The sequence below is a fragment of the Mirounga leonina genome, unplaced genomic scaffold, assembly GCF_011800145.1.
Source record: "Mirounga leonina isolate KUSES-001 unplaced genomic scaffold, KU_Mleo_1.0 Mir_129, whole genome shotgun sequence".
NCBI classification, from domain to species: domain Eukaryota; kingdom Metazoa; phylum Chordata; class Mammalia; order Carnivora; family Phocidae; genus Mirounga; species Mirounga leonina.
In genome coordinates, this window is record NW_023270323.1 from 18125069 (window position 1) to 18141055 (window position 15987).

The window sequence follows — 15987 nt, forward strand, 5'->3', positions numbered from 1 at the left end:
GACACCTCGTAGCTAACAACAATAAGAAAAGCTGTTACATCCCTGAAAGAACAATGGGAGGAAACAGTTATTAGACTCTGCAAGAGCATGTAGCTACAAGAGAGTTCTGCTGAAAGAAACTCAGAATGTGACAGATGAGTGCTGTTACTTCCTCAAGTCCAACAGGGAAGTGTCTGGAAGGATGAAAACCACACCGATTTCTGCTTTCACCCTCCTGATTTTCTGCCACTGCCTCTTGTTGACCAAACCCAAACAGGGATCAGTAGACAGGGGTCCAGATGATGCAATACAAAAGATTGGGGTAAAAATCAGAGTGGAGAATGATGGTAGATCTGGGGGAGCAGGGAGGAAATGGGGAAATTAGCTACAATATATCTACAGCAAATATATTTAAAACATTGAAAGTTGGGGTGCCTGGGTGGTTCAGTCGAGCATCCAACTCTTGGTTTCAGCTCAGGTTATAATCACAGGGTCATGAGATCAAGCCCCACAGCAGCTCCACACTCAGTGCAGAGTCTGCTTGTCCCTCTCCCTACCCTCTCCCCACTGCCCCTCCCCCCACTCATGCATGCTCTCTCTCTCAAATAAATAAATAAATAACTTTCCTTTATTAGATCAGGAAAACTACAAAATATCTGTTATTAATCCCTTCTATTTAACATTATCCTGAAGATCCCAACCAGTGCAATAAGAGAAGAAGAAATAATAATATATAAGGATAGAAAGTAACAAATAAAATTGTCATTACTTACAGCAAGTATGCCTGCATATGTAGAATATCCAAAGAATCTACAGGTAAATTATCAAAATAAGTCACTGAATTTAGCAAGGTTACTTATTCAAAAGTAATATTCAACAACCAACTCTATATTATATGCCAGTAACAAGCTAAAGATTACTTTTTTTGACAATCCAAAGAAAGATATTTAAAATAGCACCAACATTATTAAAATCTAGGGAAAATATTTGAAAAGGCAACACATTCATAGAGAGAACCTGCTCTACAAGATACCAAGACTTTTTATAAAACTAAAGTAATTACGAAAGTATAGTATTTGCATAAGGATTGACAAATAGATCATTAGAATACATTAGAGAGCCCTGAAAGGATTCATGTATAAACGTACACTTGACTTATGACAAATGTGTAATGAACTGAGGGAAAACATCAGTAAGTGGAGCTGAGACAATTATATACCCACATGGAAAAAATAAACCTTACCTTAACCTCATACCATACACTAAAAATTAGTAAATAGAATATAGATGTAGATATGAATGGTAAACAATAAAGTTCCCAGAAGATACTATGAGAGGGTCTCTTGATGTCTGATGAGGAAAGAAATTAAATAGGATGAAAAAACATTAATTTTTTGATAAACACGATAATGTTAAAATAGGAACTTCTGCTCATCAAAAAAACACCATGGAGAGCAAAAAAGGAAACCATGGATGTAAGAATGTATTTTCAACTCCTATAACTGACAAAAAGCTCACACTGCATATGTACACAGAACTCCTATAAATAAAAAGGTCATATAGCCCAAAAGAAAAATGGACAGGAAACATAGTACAGGCATTTCATTAAAAAAGATATCTAAATGGTCAGTAAACTTCTGAAAAAATGTTCAATTTCACTAATGATCAGCAAAATACAAACTAAAACCATATACAGACACCAGATTGGCTAAAATTAAGAAGACTGAAAATATCAAGTGTTAGCAAAGAAAAGTGAATACTGGAACTCTAGTATATGGTTGATGAGAATGAAAATTAGTACAATCACACAAGAAGACCATTCATCAAGAAATTCTATACCTAGGTTCTACTCAACAAAAATTAATGAATTTGTACATCAAAAGACAGGTCAAAGAATATTCAAAGCATTATTCACAATAGCCATATACAGAGAACAGATCAAAGGTCTATCAACTGTAGGGGTGCCTGGCTGGCTCAGTTGTTAAACATCTGCCTTCGGGGGCACCTGAGTGGCTCAATTGTGAAGCATCTGCCTTTGGCTCAGGTCATGATCCCAGGGTCCTGGGATCAAGCCCCACATCGGGCTCCCTGCTCAGTGGGAAACCTGCTTCTCCCTCTCCCTCTTCCCCTGCTTGTATTCCCTCTCTTGCTCTCTCTCTCTCTGTCAAGTAAATAAAATCTTTTTTTAAAAAAGCCTATCAACTGTAGAATGAATCAATACACTAATAAATGGTACCAAAACAGATATACACAGGCAATTCACAGAAGAAACTAGACTGGCCAAGAAACATATGAAAAGATACCCTGCCTTAAAATTAAAACCACAGTAAGGTAACATTTTGCACCCATCAGATAGACAAAGTCAATGTCTATATACATGTTGGCATAGATATAGAACAACAGGGACTCTTACTCACTGAGGGTGTAAATATTTATAGGTACAACTATGTCAGAGGTTAACTGGACTATTTTAAGTGAGGGTGGTATGAATAAACATTATAAACCAAAAATTTACTTCTAGACAATCACCCTAAACAAACAGCTTTTTTACACTTGTGTACAAGGAGCTATGTACTAGAATGCAGATGGTACCATTGTTTTTAATAGTGAAAACTGAAAACGTGTAAATGTTCATCAATAGGAGAATGGAATTAGGTTTGTGATACATTCTTACAGTGGAATACTATTCAGTGAAAGTGAATGAACTAGAGCTATTCATATTTACAGGGATAAATTTCACAGAAATAATGACAAATGAAACTTTACAGAATACATACAATAATGGTACTATTTATATCAGGTTTGAAATCATGCAAATAATACTGTATGGAAACACACATTTGTATTAAAAGTATGATGAGCTGCATGATACATTAAACTCAAACTCAGGACAGGAGCTACCTTTGGGATTAAGAGGAGAATACAATGGAGAATGGGTTGGGTATTTGTAATATTTTATTTCTTAAAGTGGGTGATGAGTACAAATATATTCCTTAAATCATTATTTTGATATAAATTACACATTTTGCCATTCATTTTATCTAAGAGGGGGGCCGGACTATGAGTGATTTGAAATCCAGAAATGTTATACTTGATGAGTAGGCAATAGGTAGTCACTTTACACCATGATGTAGGAAGATTCGGGGACAGCAATTAGCTGAGTACCTGAGACAAAGAAAAAGCTATAATTGGAATAAACTAGACCTCAGATGATGAGGGTTTTCCCTAAAATTTGAGAAGTGAAAAAGAAGAAAAAAAAACAACAGACACTTCATGGTCTCTGACCCTTTACTTGGTGCCCCTGAATTCTGCTTCACACATAAAAAGACATTCTAAGGAAAACTTGGCCAAGGGGACATTGGATAAACTCGGTGTGCCAAAATCCAGCAGGGTTATGTCTCATACCACTTAGGAAAGTTGCCTTGAGGGAACCTTGACAAATATATAACCTCTGCTCCCTTCAACCTGGCAAACCTCAAGTTTCAGAGTATACCCTTTTATTTTAGATGACAAATATACTGAGTTTTACTTCTGCAATGCATGACTTTTCTACTCTGCCAAACATGTAATATTTATTTATTTTAGATCTAACCAGTTGGCAACAACTTCTGCTCTCAGCATGGCTGACTAAAATTAAGAGTTCATGCAGAGTGTGTCTCTCCCACCCAGACTAGCCTCTAGCATTCCTGCTGTTCCTTTTGAATTCTGATTTTTTGAGAAAATTGTCTGGGTCTTTGATTTATCTATGTCTAGAAAGTACAGATACATACATGGCTATAATTATATTTGCCAACAGTCTCTATTGACAATGAAAAAGTAGGTTCAAATTTTGTGAGATTTTTACACATTACTTTTGAGAAAAAAAACTCTCTTAGGAAGTAGAAAGTTCATTACGTATGTTTGATTTTAAATTTTAAATAAGTAATGGTAGAGCTAGAAGTTAATCTCTGTATTTTATATTACACCAAACTGTTGCTATACAATAGCCTGCCTGGATGTTGGCAAAGCATCTAACCAAATATTAGATTATGCCAATCTAACAAGCATGTCAAAATAGGATGATTTTTACCACAGATGAGAAAACCAGAATCCAAACCGCCTGAAATGATAGCCTTCTTCCAACAAAATGAAGTTTTATTAGGCATAAATACAAACCCATTTACCTATCAAACATGCACCTCTCACCTACTATGGGCCATGCCCCCTTTGCTGGTGTTGAGGGACATCCTGATCTTCACAGCTGACATTTTCTTCCCAGTGGAGGCACATCCATTAGTACCTGGTCTCACTCTGTTGCTCTCTCACTTCTCCAGTAAGACAAAGTTACTTACCAGCCTGACGAGTTTGGAAGGAGAAACTAAATATGACTGGCTTAGCCTCTTCAGCCTTCCTTCCTTCTGAAAACAAGACTGGCCAAAAAGAGCAAACACCCTTGCCTTCTCAATACCCTCAGTCAATAGAGGCAGGCACCTAGTGCTATCTCTGACAGAGTGTGATGTAGTTCTGGGATTCTGTATCAAGAAGTTCCTTATTGCTGTATATGTAAGCCATTCCTCTAAGCCAACTTTTATCAGTAATAAATCTGATTATATATATATTATACATATATATAATATATATATGTATAATATATATATACATATATGTATATATATACACTTTAAAGTATAGTATTCATGTGTATATATATATATACATAAAGTATATGAAGTACATATATACGTACTTCACAACAGATGTTTGATAGATACATACATACATACTTATAATTGTATCATTATAATATATATATTACATCCACTGTGCTATTGGCTCTGAATTGGTCCTAAGGCAAGGAAAGGTGGTATTATTTATTGGACTCCTTCAGATCCCAATGTCAGATCATGAGATTGCAGGTAGGGAGAAGGGAACTCAAGTATCATGCATCAAGACTCTTTACCAAGGTCTTCTTGGTGAGTGCTCACAACTCTGATAGGTAAAAGTGTTCCCATGCATATTTTGCTGCTATGGAAAATGAAGCTTAGAAATGTGTCCAAAGCCAATTAGCTATTAAGAATCAAAACCAGGGGGCGCCTGGGTGGCTCAGTCATTAAGCGTCTGCCTTCAGCCCAGGTCATGATCCCGGGGTCCTGGGATCGAGTCCCACATTGGGCTCCCTGCTCCGCGGGAAGCCTGCTTCTCCCTCTCCCACTCCCCCTGCTTGTATTCCCTCTCTCGCTGTGTCTCTCTGTCAAATAAATAAAATCTTTAAAAAAAAAAAAAAGAATCAAAACCAGGTTAGCCTACTGCAGAACTCTTTTCCCCTCCTGCATGAGGCCACCTCATACCTCATAAAGATAAACAATGCAGAATCCTAATCCTTAAGAGTTCCAGCTTAGCTGAAAAGGTCTGTTCACTCGTAGGTCCCCGAAACACCTACTTTCTACCACAAACCTAACATTTTAATCTGCCTCCTAAAGGCCTGATGTTTCTGGAATGTTCCTAGGAAGCATCCTGACTCCATATGTCTTCATAGTAATTAATGTAAATGTCTACTACTAGCTTCATACAAGAGATGTATATGGGAATAATTTTTACTGCACTGAGGGAGATGGCTTGCTATTTAAAGAAAAATTTTGTAAAGAATTCTTTCTTGATTCAAATAACTGTCCCTTATGTTTTTATAAATTTAAAGATTTAAGTGAAAGATTTCTTTTTATTAGAGCATATGAATTTTGTAACTATTTTATCATAGAGCTACTTTTTAATATTGATATGAAAAACTAAAGAGGTTACACATTTTTCATCTTTAAAATTAGAAAGTTGGACTTGAACTAGATGTTTTAAAAGGTCACATCCAGCATGAAAATTAAAGTTTGTTTAAATTACAGTTTGTTTTCTATCTATGTCCTTAAAAGCTGCCAAGCAGATGCTGGAATCAATGATGGGGGCTCAGGGCATCTTCCAGGTAAAAGGAAATATTTAGAGTCTCAAATTGGATAATGTCACTGGTTCTACATATGATTGTATTTTGGGATCTTTTTTCTTAACCAATGCTCTAACTAGAGTATAGTTTATTATACGAAAGAGTTTATTATATATATATATATATATATATATATATATATATATATATACACACACACATATTATAGGTATATATGTGTCTATATACATACATATATATATATATATATATGTACAAAATAAACTTACTGGACCTTCATATGGTCCAGGTACTGAACTGCAGAAGGTACTGAAACACACGGAATAAATAAATCAGAAGTCAGGTGAGAGGTATGTGGAAAGTTATACATGTGATCTGTATCAAAAAAGCTGCAAATTTTTGAAGAGGCTTATACCTAAAATTGGGATGCACATTACCATATTTTACACGTTTTTAAATGCAGTTTCCCCCAGTGAGCTTATGAAATAGCAGGAATTTGAGGGAACTTTTTAATTAAACTATACATACAACCAGAACCGTGGCCAGACCATGAACACCACTGTGTAAATCATGCCCGGCTCAGACGAGGACCACCAGCAGCCTCCTAGAAGCCCGCAGCTATGGCTTCACACCCCCACCTCCGCCCCATCACCTCCCCCCACCAAGGCAACCACTATTCTGACTCCTCACAGCACAGTGGCTTTCCAGCACAGGTTTTCAACGTGCACCTTAAACATGAGGAAACTAGGGCTTAGAAACTGCAGGGACTCCTCCACGGTCACACAATTCTCCAGCTGCTGGACCCAGTTCTAACTCCCAGCCCCACGCCCTGTCTTCTATCCCACACGGCTACATTTTCCTTCCACTTCCTGTAAAACAGAGGTAATTGTGTACCCTACTTACTGTTCACATCCTTTTAATACTGAAAGACAGCTGCAATGATTAACCTAAATAGGGATGTCAAAAATACGGGTTTTTTTAATAAGAATAATCCAGGCAGCAAAACTACTCCTGGTTGCTGCCTTTCCACACTTTGTTATGAATGGATTCATATTGAAAAATAAAATAAATAAAATACCTATTTTTAGTCCATATGCCACACAGCTAAATAATTACATTCATGTCATATTTGGACTGCAACATTTTTCCCCAAACCCTGGTGAGATAACTCAAATATTATCTAAAGGAGAAAAGCTTCCAAGCAAGTAGCTATAAGAGAAACATAAAAACAGTGTAATTCTGATAACTGCCAGGTAATAATAAAGTTAGTAGTCTCTACAAAGAAATAATGCATTCCTTCAAAAAAGTTAATATAATTACATTTCTAACTCCCTTCATTTTTCTCTGATTAGCTGACATTTAAATGACTTCATCTTACTCTCCAATTTTCCTTTGACTTGAAGAAAAAGAATCTGTCATAACAGAGACGACTTTTCAAAGTTATCACCTTACGACTTCCAAATACTGTAGATTAAGCTTGGCCCAAAGATTACTGTGAAGAACCAAAATATTTTGTTGAATATAGAGCAATTCTGTTAGTAACCTCAGTATTTTGGTCAACAGATCAGAATCAATATAAACCATTGTTTTTTAAAAAGAGAAATGATGGCTATTCTGCTAACACATTTCATATAACTGCAGGTAACGGGCCTACAATAGCTGAAGACTATTAAGATTATGCAGAAAAAAAATCTCATCCCTAAAAATGTGGGTAAGCAAAAGGCTTCTTTTCCTTGTTAATGTCAGCATTAGAAAGGAACTGGAAAATAGAAAAAGTAAAAACAACTTCTGAATGAGATAATATAGAAACACCATTCTTACTATTGCGCTGAATTATTCAAAAATATAATAAAATTCCAGGAAACATCAGATGCTGCAGGTACATGAAGATAATTTTGTTTTTATAACCAATTTCAGGCAGATAAATACTAGAATCCTTTCCAATTTCTCCCCTCTGAAACTGAAGTGTCACCAAGATTTACAGCCCCTCAAGTTCCCTTTTCAGAGGAACATTCATTTACATAAACAGATAATCCTAGATAAAAATTTCCATTAGACAAAGGTGAAATGGATCAATTTTCTCTGCCAAGACAAATCTTAAATCTTGAACAGATAGGGTCATTATTACACCAGCCCCATTTCAGAAATAATGTATTTTTTAAAAATCAGCCGATAGCAGCCATTTCCAGCTTTCCAATTATCTTTAAGAAAAGCTTATTCTGTGGACAATAAAGCACATTACTGCACAATATGATACAGTCCATAAAGATCACAATGTTTTATGAAAGGTTAAAGAAAGCTCAGCACATTTAGGGGAATGTCATAACCCGCAAAGTCTTTCAAGACTCAGCTGAAGCCGCGGGCATGCTGTGCAAATATTGTCCTAGGCAATGCAGTACTCCTTTTTCAGTATCAAAACAGTGAAGGAGAAAGCATATGCCAGGATGATTCTATTGTGAATCCTGGGATTCCTACAGATAATATGGGAGAGGAAATCAAATCACAAGAAATACCTCTCCTGCGTTTTGAAGCAACAAGATTCACTCATAGTGGAATTATATGCTGACAAGAAGGCAACTCTATTTTCTTGGTACCCACTGGCCTGCTTTGTTTTCTCTTCAAGGAACTTTTTCATGCTGTTTCATTAATATTAATAAAACTATAGAGAATTAAGAAAAGGGACTCTGATTTTTTCCCATTCTTTATAAAATGCCCTAGTAGTTTCAAATGACTAAGGAGTAAGGGATGTGTGCAGGGATACTCAGTGTTACAATTTAGTTAGGAAAGTAAAAAATTTTTGGATACCTGATACAAGATGGTTTCAGTGTAAGAGCATGGAGAATTTCAGATCAATCCATATTTCCTTCTATACTAACGAACTACTGCATGAAACAGCTTCAGGGACTAATGCTCCCTTATCAAATTAAGAGAGGAAGAATTCACTCCAGAGCCAATTGATCACCTATTATGGGCAAGGCTACAAAGGAGAAAGGGGATAAAGGAAAGTCAGTCTCTCAAAGAATTTATATATACCAATCCAGTGGGGACTTGGGGTGGGGAGGGATTGGACAACTTAAAGGAATTTTATATTTAGATTACAATTAGAATGTAGAATAGAATGGAAGACGATCTAGTCAGATTCACTCACTTTACAAGGACCCTAAAAACAACATGACCCTGTAAACAACCAAAATTATAGTTTAAAATAAATAAAAGCTTTGAAGAAGCTTGACACTATCACTGATACCTAGTCCACATTCTCCAGGAACAAGGAAAATAGCTGCATCTTTTACATACTATGAACAAGGAAAAAAATGACCATAGAATCCACTGAAGTCTGTTATTTCAAAAACTTAGTTTTTGAATAAAATTCATAATTTCATATCAAATACAATCTTCTAGATTACACAACTAAAACTAGATTATTTAGGAAATAAATTACCCTTCACATTATCATAATCCAATCAGATACTTATGCTGTATTTGAATATTTTATTGAGAGGAAACAACAGAGGCTGAGCCAAAAATGCTCAGTGTATTCTTCTAACAGGATAAATCACTTAGGAGATGTGCCTTAATCCATTTGGGCTACTATAACAAAATATCACAGATCAGATAGCCTATAAACAACAGAAGATTATTTCTCACGGTTCTGGAGGCTGGAAGTCTGAGATCAGGGTGCCAACACGTTTGGGTGAGAGCCCTCTCCTAGAGCACAGACTTCTTACTGTGTCCTCACATAGGAAAGGGGCAAGGACCTCTCTCAGGCCTCTTTTACAAGGACACTGATCTTATTCATGAGGGCTCTGTCCTCATGACCTAATTTACCTCTCAAAGACTCCACCTCCTAATACCATCACATTGGACATTAGGATTTGAATTTGGCAGGGACACAAACATTCAGACCATGGCAAGATGTGAGAAGAACATGAATGGAGAGAAGAGGAAGGATTACTCTGTTCTGTGTTTCCAAAAGGATCAGCATTTCTGTGTGATAAGCCAAAATAGCAAGGGAAATAGAATGAAGTTGTCATTTGGAAGATAAAGACTTAGAGGTCAAAAAATAGATGAGATTGAACTACCTGTTTCTAAGACTGAGCCAGTTAGATTGAGTAGAAGCAAATCTCTTCTTTTGACTGAACATTTTCATGTAGCACTAGAGAGAGGAAACCAAAACACCTGCATTTCCCCGCTAAAAGTTGTCCATCCTGAACTTCTTGCTAGTACTATTTTTCCTTCTTTTCTTCACCTGCCAGATGAGAAAACATCAATAGAAAATCAAGAGAAATTTCCCTTCCATGGTCATATAACCAGTGCATGCCTATGAGTAAAATACTTAGTAGGAATAGAAAATAAAAGTCTTCAAACATGTAATGAAATTGGGAAAATAATTTCATCCTTATAATTGGCATCAGACTCGTTGTTTGGGGGGAAAAAAACAACACCTTGATAAGTGCTTGGAATAGGAGATGAGATCTGAGAGGGCCAAGGTGTGCTCTGAGTAAGCCAAGAGAGAAATATGTTTGTTTTTGCAATGATGGTGGGGGGAAGCTAGGCTAGGAAGGAAGCAGGTAGAGCCATAGAAATGGCAAAAGGCTATAGGGTATACCAACTGACATCTTCCAAATTTTTAGTAAAACTCACAAAAAGCTCAGCAAATGTTGATGTGACGTGAGCAGGTTTCATATAAAACCAGTAGAAGAGCAAAATAGTAACTTGAAGCAAAAACATCAAAGGCACCTTGCAAAGGTGGGAACAGACTACTAAGCCATGAGCCAACAAAATGAACAGAAATCTTCAGGAAGCCTAACCTCTTAAAGGGCAGTGGGACTGGAGGTGAGAGGCAATCCTACCCTGCTCTCAAGGTTGGAGAGATCCCTGGTGTCAGTCTGGGATAAGTTTTCTAAGCCACCCTTTGACTTGCAAAGAATCCTTAAGTCAATATAGAGAAAATGAATGACAAATTTGTGGCATCACTTTTGCAAGAACACTTTTCTGAGTGTAAGTGCACCTTAAATATCATTTTAACTTTTTATGCTCATGTAAATAGCTATTATTTCAGTTACTGGAATATTAGTCATAACATCTAATGATGTGGAGATTGTTGCCTTATAAAACTCACAGCTGGGTAGCTACATGGCTCAAGGCAAAAGCCTATTTTAAAATCCATTGCTTTAGGAGAACACTGTTTATTAAAACATTATATCTATTAAAAAAATATGATGCATCATTGGTCATTCCCTGTGTTGCAGTGCCAACCACAGTTTTTCCAGCAAGGCATTTTAAGTTGATACCTACAAACCTGGCAAGGTCTACGGCCTCATAATTTATCAGTCCATCAAAAAAGAAATAAATCCCAATAACAAGAAAGTAAATCACCAAAGATGCCTGCACAGCAGCCCATAAACTCATGTTTACACAGGCTTCATGGGGGTAGCTGTTGCTGTCAGTCAAATATTTCTAAGCTTGTAGGGAAGTGATTATTCAAAAAGGAATGAATGCTTGATCTCTTTGCAACAGAAGCTAAATGAATTAATAATAAAGATACAGTGGGTGGGGTTTAAATTTGTAAAATATAAAAGTGAGATGGAAAAAAAAAGGAAAGGCAACAACTGGGGTGGAAGGACTTAATAAGCATGTGAAAAGACTGGTAACTTGATGTAATTGAGCTAGAATTTACCTTCAGTTGTCCTGACAATGTTACTTAAAGTTACAGAGGAAAATGGATTTTTCAACAACTTAACAACAACAAACTAAGAATAACCTGTAGGGATAAAGATCTTCCAGAGAGAGACTCCCGACCTTAATGTGCTATCAGTCCATTCCTGCTGCCCACTTTCATTTAAAAAGATTACTTAATCTACAGGTTGTCTATCACCTAAAATAAATATTCAGTGAAGATAAATATTTGATCTGGACAGAAACATATGTCACACTGAATTTAAGTCTGTTACTTGTGTTTATTTTCCTTCCTTTATTTTTTTTAAAGATTTTATTTATTTATTTGAGAGAGAGTGAGAGAGAGAGTAGGATGGGGGGAAGGGGCAGAGGGAGAGGGAGAAAAGGACTTCCTGGTGAGCAGGGAGCCCTGTGCGGGGCTCAATCCTGGGACTTGATCCTGGACTCTGGGATCATGACCTGAGCTGAAGGAAGACGCTTAACCGAATGAGGACTGAGCCATCCAGGTGCCCCTATTTTCCTTCCTTATACTCAACTTTACACAATTATTTTGCTTAATTCTATTTCAATCACAGTAGACAAAGAAAGGCAAAGATGAAAATGTTCAAGGAATGGTAAATATGAGAAGGCACATGGAAATGTTTTTCATCAAGGTTGAAATTTGAGATTTAAAATAAGGCTTATCTTTGACTTTCAACGATCTTAACTCTTTCTTCACCCTCATGGGGATATACAAGCAATGAAAAGGGTGATAACTAGAAGTGGAACTATGTAATTAAGCAAGTGCTTTTGCTAAACCAGTGTCATAGAACCTATAAATCTGAATCCAGCTGAGTGCTCTATTTGATACTGATCTCACTTTTGTGTTTCCCTTCTCCACACTCATTCACTAATCTGTACAACAGCTCTGGCATACCACCCAGCTCCCTGCCTCAGGACTGAGGTGCTCATTTCCCCACTGCATGCTGTGCTAGCTGCCTGTGGGTCACAGCTGACTCCCTCCTGGGGTACTGTCCTCAGCAGAAGGGACCTGCCTCACCTCAAATTAATCCCAGGGCAGCCAGACATCCAGTGACTAGTCATTGTGGGGATATAAAGGCCCAATCCCCTTGATGTGGTTTTGGAATATAGGTGAAGTTCGGGGTGGGGGGTGTCCAGAGCCAAAGCCAAGAAAGAATTTTTGAGACGTCTTTGGTGCAAAAAGGTGGTTTTATTAAAGCATGGGGACAGGACCCGTGGGCAGAAAGAGCTGCTGCACCGGGGTTGTGAGAGGTCACTGATTACATACTTGGGAGTTGGGGGAGTTAAGGAAAAGGGAGGTTTCAAAAGGATTTTCATATGTTAAAGAAGACACAGGATACTGGAGGCCTTGTGATTGCCAAACCAAAGTTGTTTTTCTCTCTAGCAAGGCATTAACGTTAAGACAGTTGGGAGCTTCCTGGAAGAATGTCATACGTATCACACCCATGAGTGGGGGGGAAAGGGTTTGCAGGGTGTCAGCTTGTGCTTTGTCCTCAGCTAGCCTTCTGTTCCCTCATCACCCTCATCTCAATTTAGGACATTTCTGTAGGGCCTTTCAAGCTTCAGAGCTTCATGTGAGATCAGCTGAGGGCTCTGTTGCAAATTTATCACAGTTCAATTCTCCTTCTGTCCAATCCTGCTTCCCAAACAAGTGTTGTTCCTAAAAGATTCTCCAATAAATTTCATGCCCACAAATCTTTGGCTCACAGTTGACTACCCAGAACCTGACCTACAAAAGGATCTCTCTTACCTTACAGCAAATTTAGACTGAAACATAGAAAGGAAAAGCCTCACTGAGAACCACCCAATGTCTGTCCATGGCTACTTTTTTGTCCATGACCCCTCCCTATTGCTCCACCAAAGAGAAACCCTGTTACTAATAGTCTCCTACCTCTACCAAGGGAAAGAAATCTTACTAAACTTCATAGAAAAGTGGGATTGGGGAAAGGAGATATGGTCTCAATATCATCTCAGTTCAAGACTCATTGGCCTTTCTGGGGCAATCTTAGTCATATTCCTGGAGCAGGAAGAGAAAATAGAGCTGAAACTGAATAGCTTATAAGGATTCCCAAGAGGAAACAGATCCATTCTAATTCATTTCCACCTCAGTGAATCAGTAACTCCTCTGAATGAAGCTTTCTGCTGTAGCCTACCTCAGACCCCACAGTGACTAGACACTTCAAAGCTTTTTTACCTCAAAGTGTTGAAGAGTCTAGGTCACCTCTACTCACCAAGTCCTTTCTCCAACTACCAAGTTGTAATAGGTAAAATTATTCTCCCATCCTTAAAGCTGTTGATCCATACTTATTTGAAGAAGAATAAATGTCTTAGAGTTTTTACTTTGGGAGCCATGGTGTATTAGTTTCTTATTGCTACTTACTAAATTACTACAAATGCAGTGGTGTAAAACAATAGTAACTTTTAGAGGCCAAAATCAAGGTTTAGCAAGGTTGTGTTCCTTCTGGAGGCTCTATGAGAGGGTTCATTTTCTTACCATTTGCAGCTTCTAGAGGCTTCCTACATTCCTTGGCTTGTGGACCCATCCTCCAACTTCAATGTTAGCAGCACAGCATTTTCAAGCCATCTCCCCAACCCCTCAACCCTCTCTTTCCTTCTATCATTACATCACCATTTACTTACTCTGACTTTCCTGGCTCCTTCTTATAAGTACCCTTGTGCTTATATTGGGCCCACCTGGAAAATCCATCTCAAAATCTTCAATGTAATCACAACTACAAAGTCCCTTTTGTCATGTAAATTAACATATTCACGGGTTTTAAGCATTAGAAAATGGACATCCTGGGGGAGGGAGGGCTTTATTCAGCTTACCATACATGGGTATTCATTTTTCCAAGGATGAAAAACAATGATCTAAATCCTCCAGGAGAACTGGTTTTAAAGTTCACATCACAGTCCCACCTCATAAATACTGGTTCAATCTCTTCTCCCCAGTGCTGCAGCTGCATAATCAAACATCACTGTGCTAATAGAAGCCCATCCATTCAGCTGCCTGGATTTTGCTAAGTAAGCGGGGAGGCAACAAATTCAGTCAAGCTATATTTGTGAAAATCTTTCCCAGGTGTACAGGGGTGGAGAGCTAGGATCACAACCTTTAGATGGGCAAAAACTGAAACAACTTTGTGACTGAAAGTACAGTCAAATATTTTCACACGTAATTCAAAAATCAAAGAAAATAGAGTTGTAGAATTTGATAACCTGCAGGGCTCCTAGGGGATCTATTTAATGAATCCTTTCCTTTTAACAGTGAAAAAACTAAGGAGCAGAAAGATTATGTCAAGCTCACCAGCCTCTGAGTAGCAAAGCTCAGACTTGATCTCCTTACCTTCCGTCCTCCTGCCAGAAGGGGAGGAACGAAGGCAGGCAAGAAGAAAGGCAGGCAGGCAGGCAGACAAGAAAGAAGGGAATTAAAATGATTTGAGTAGCCATCCTGTACCAGACCTCACACAAGTCATTTTGCTGCATATTATTATTATCTTTACAAATATCTTGACTGATTGGGGTACTGGCTTCATTTTTTTAGTCAGCAGCTAAGGTTCAAAGAGATCAAGTTCAGACACCAAATACAGTCAGCTCTCGATTAATGAGGATAAAGGGGGAGAGGAAAGAAAGTCATGTATAATCCAAAATCCTGATTAAAATAAAGCTAGTCAAAACCTGGTACCAAATGAATTTATATAAACATATTTCCTTGTAATTATATCTAATATTTAGGAACACATTTACCACTCCACAGATGTCCAAAAGTGTAAAAATAATTTTAGGGCAACTCATTAGGAACACTAAACACTGCATGTGTCGCTTGATGAGAAACTGCTAAAAACTTGCTAAAAATCTAATTTCTATTTGCTTCCTAGTTAATCCTTTAAAAAAAAAAAAACATTAGAACAGAACTGAGTTGGGCACAAAGTAGTCTCAATGCTTCAGTCTTCTTCATCTTCCTTTTTCTCACTCTCTCCACCCTGTCTTTGTAGTGCTTGAATCCATAGCACTCCAAATTCCCCTTTGTCTTTACTTATAGTAAATGACAGCTTCCTCTTTAAGGGCCCATTGGCTGAGATGGAGCCCAGAACCAACCTGATTATCTAGCTGGAGGGGTCTGATGGTTACCAGACAGCTATAAGCAATGAAAGCCTTCAGCTGTAAGGATGTTTGCACTAATTTGAGGTAATTTTATATTTCATGCATGTTAATGCACTTTCTATTAATCTAGAAAACAGGGGACACCTGGGTGGCTCAGATGGTTAAGCATCTGTCTTCAGCTCAGGTCATGATCCCACGGTCCTGAGATCAAGTCCCGCATCGTGCTCTCTGCTCAGTGGGGAGCCTACTTCTCCCTCTCCTTCTCCTGTTCCCCCTGCTTG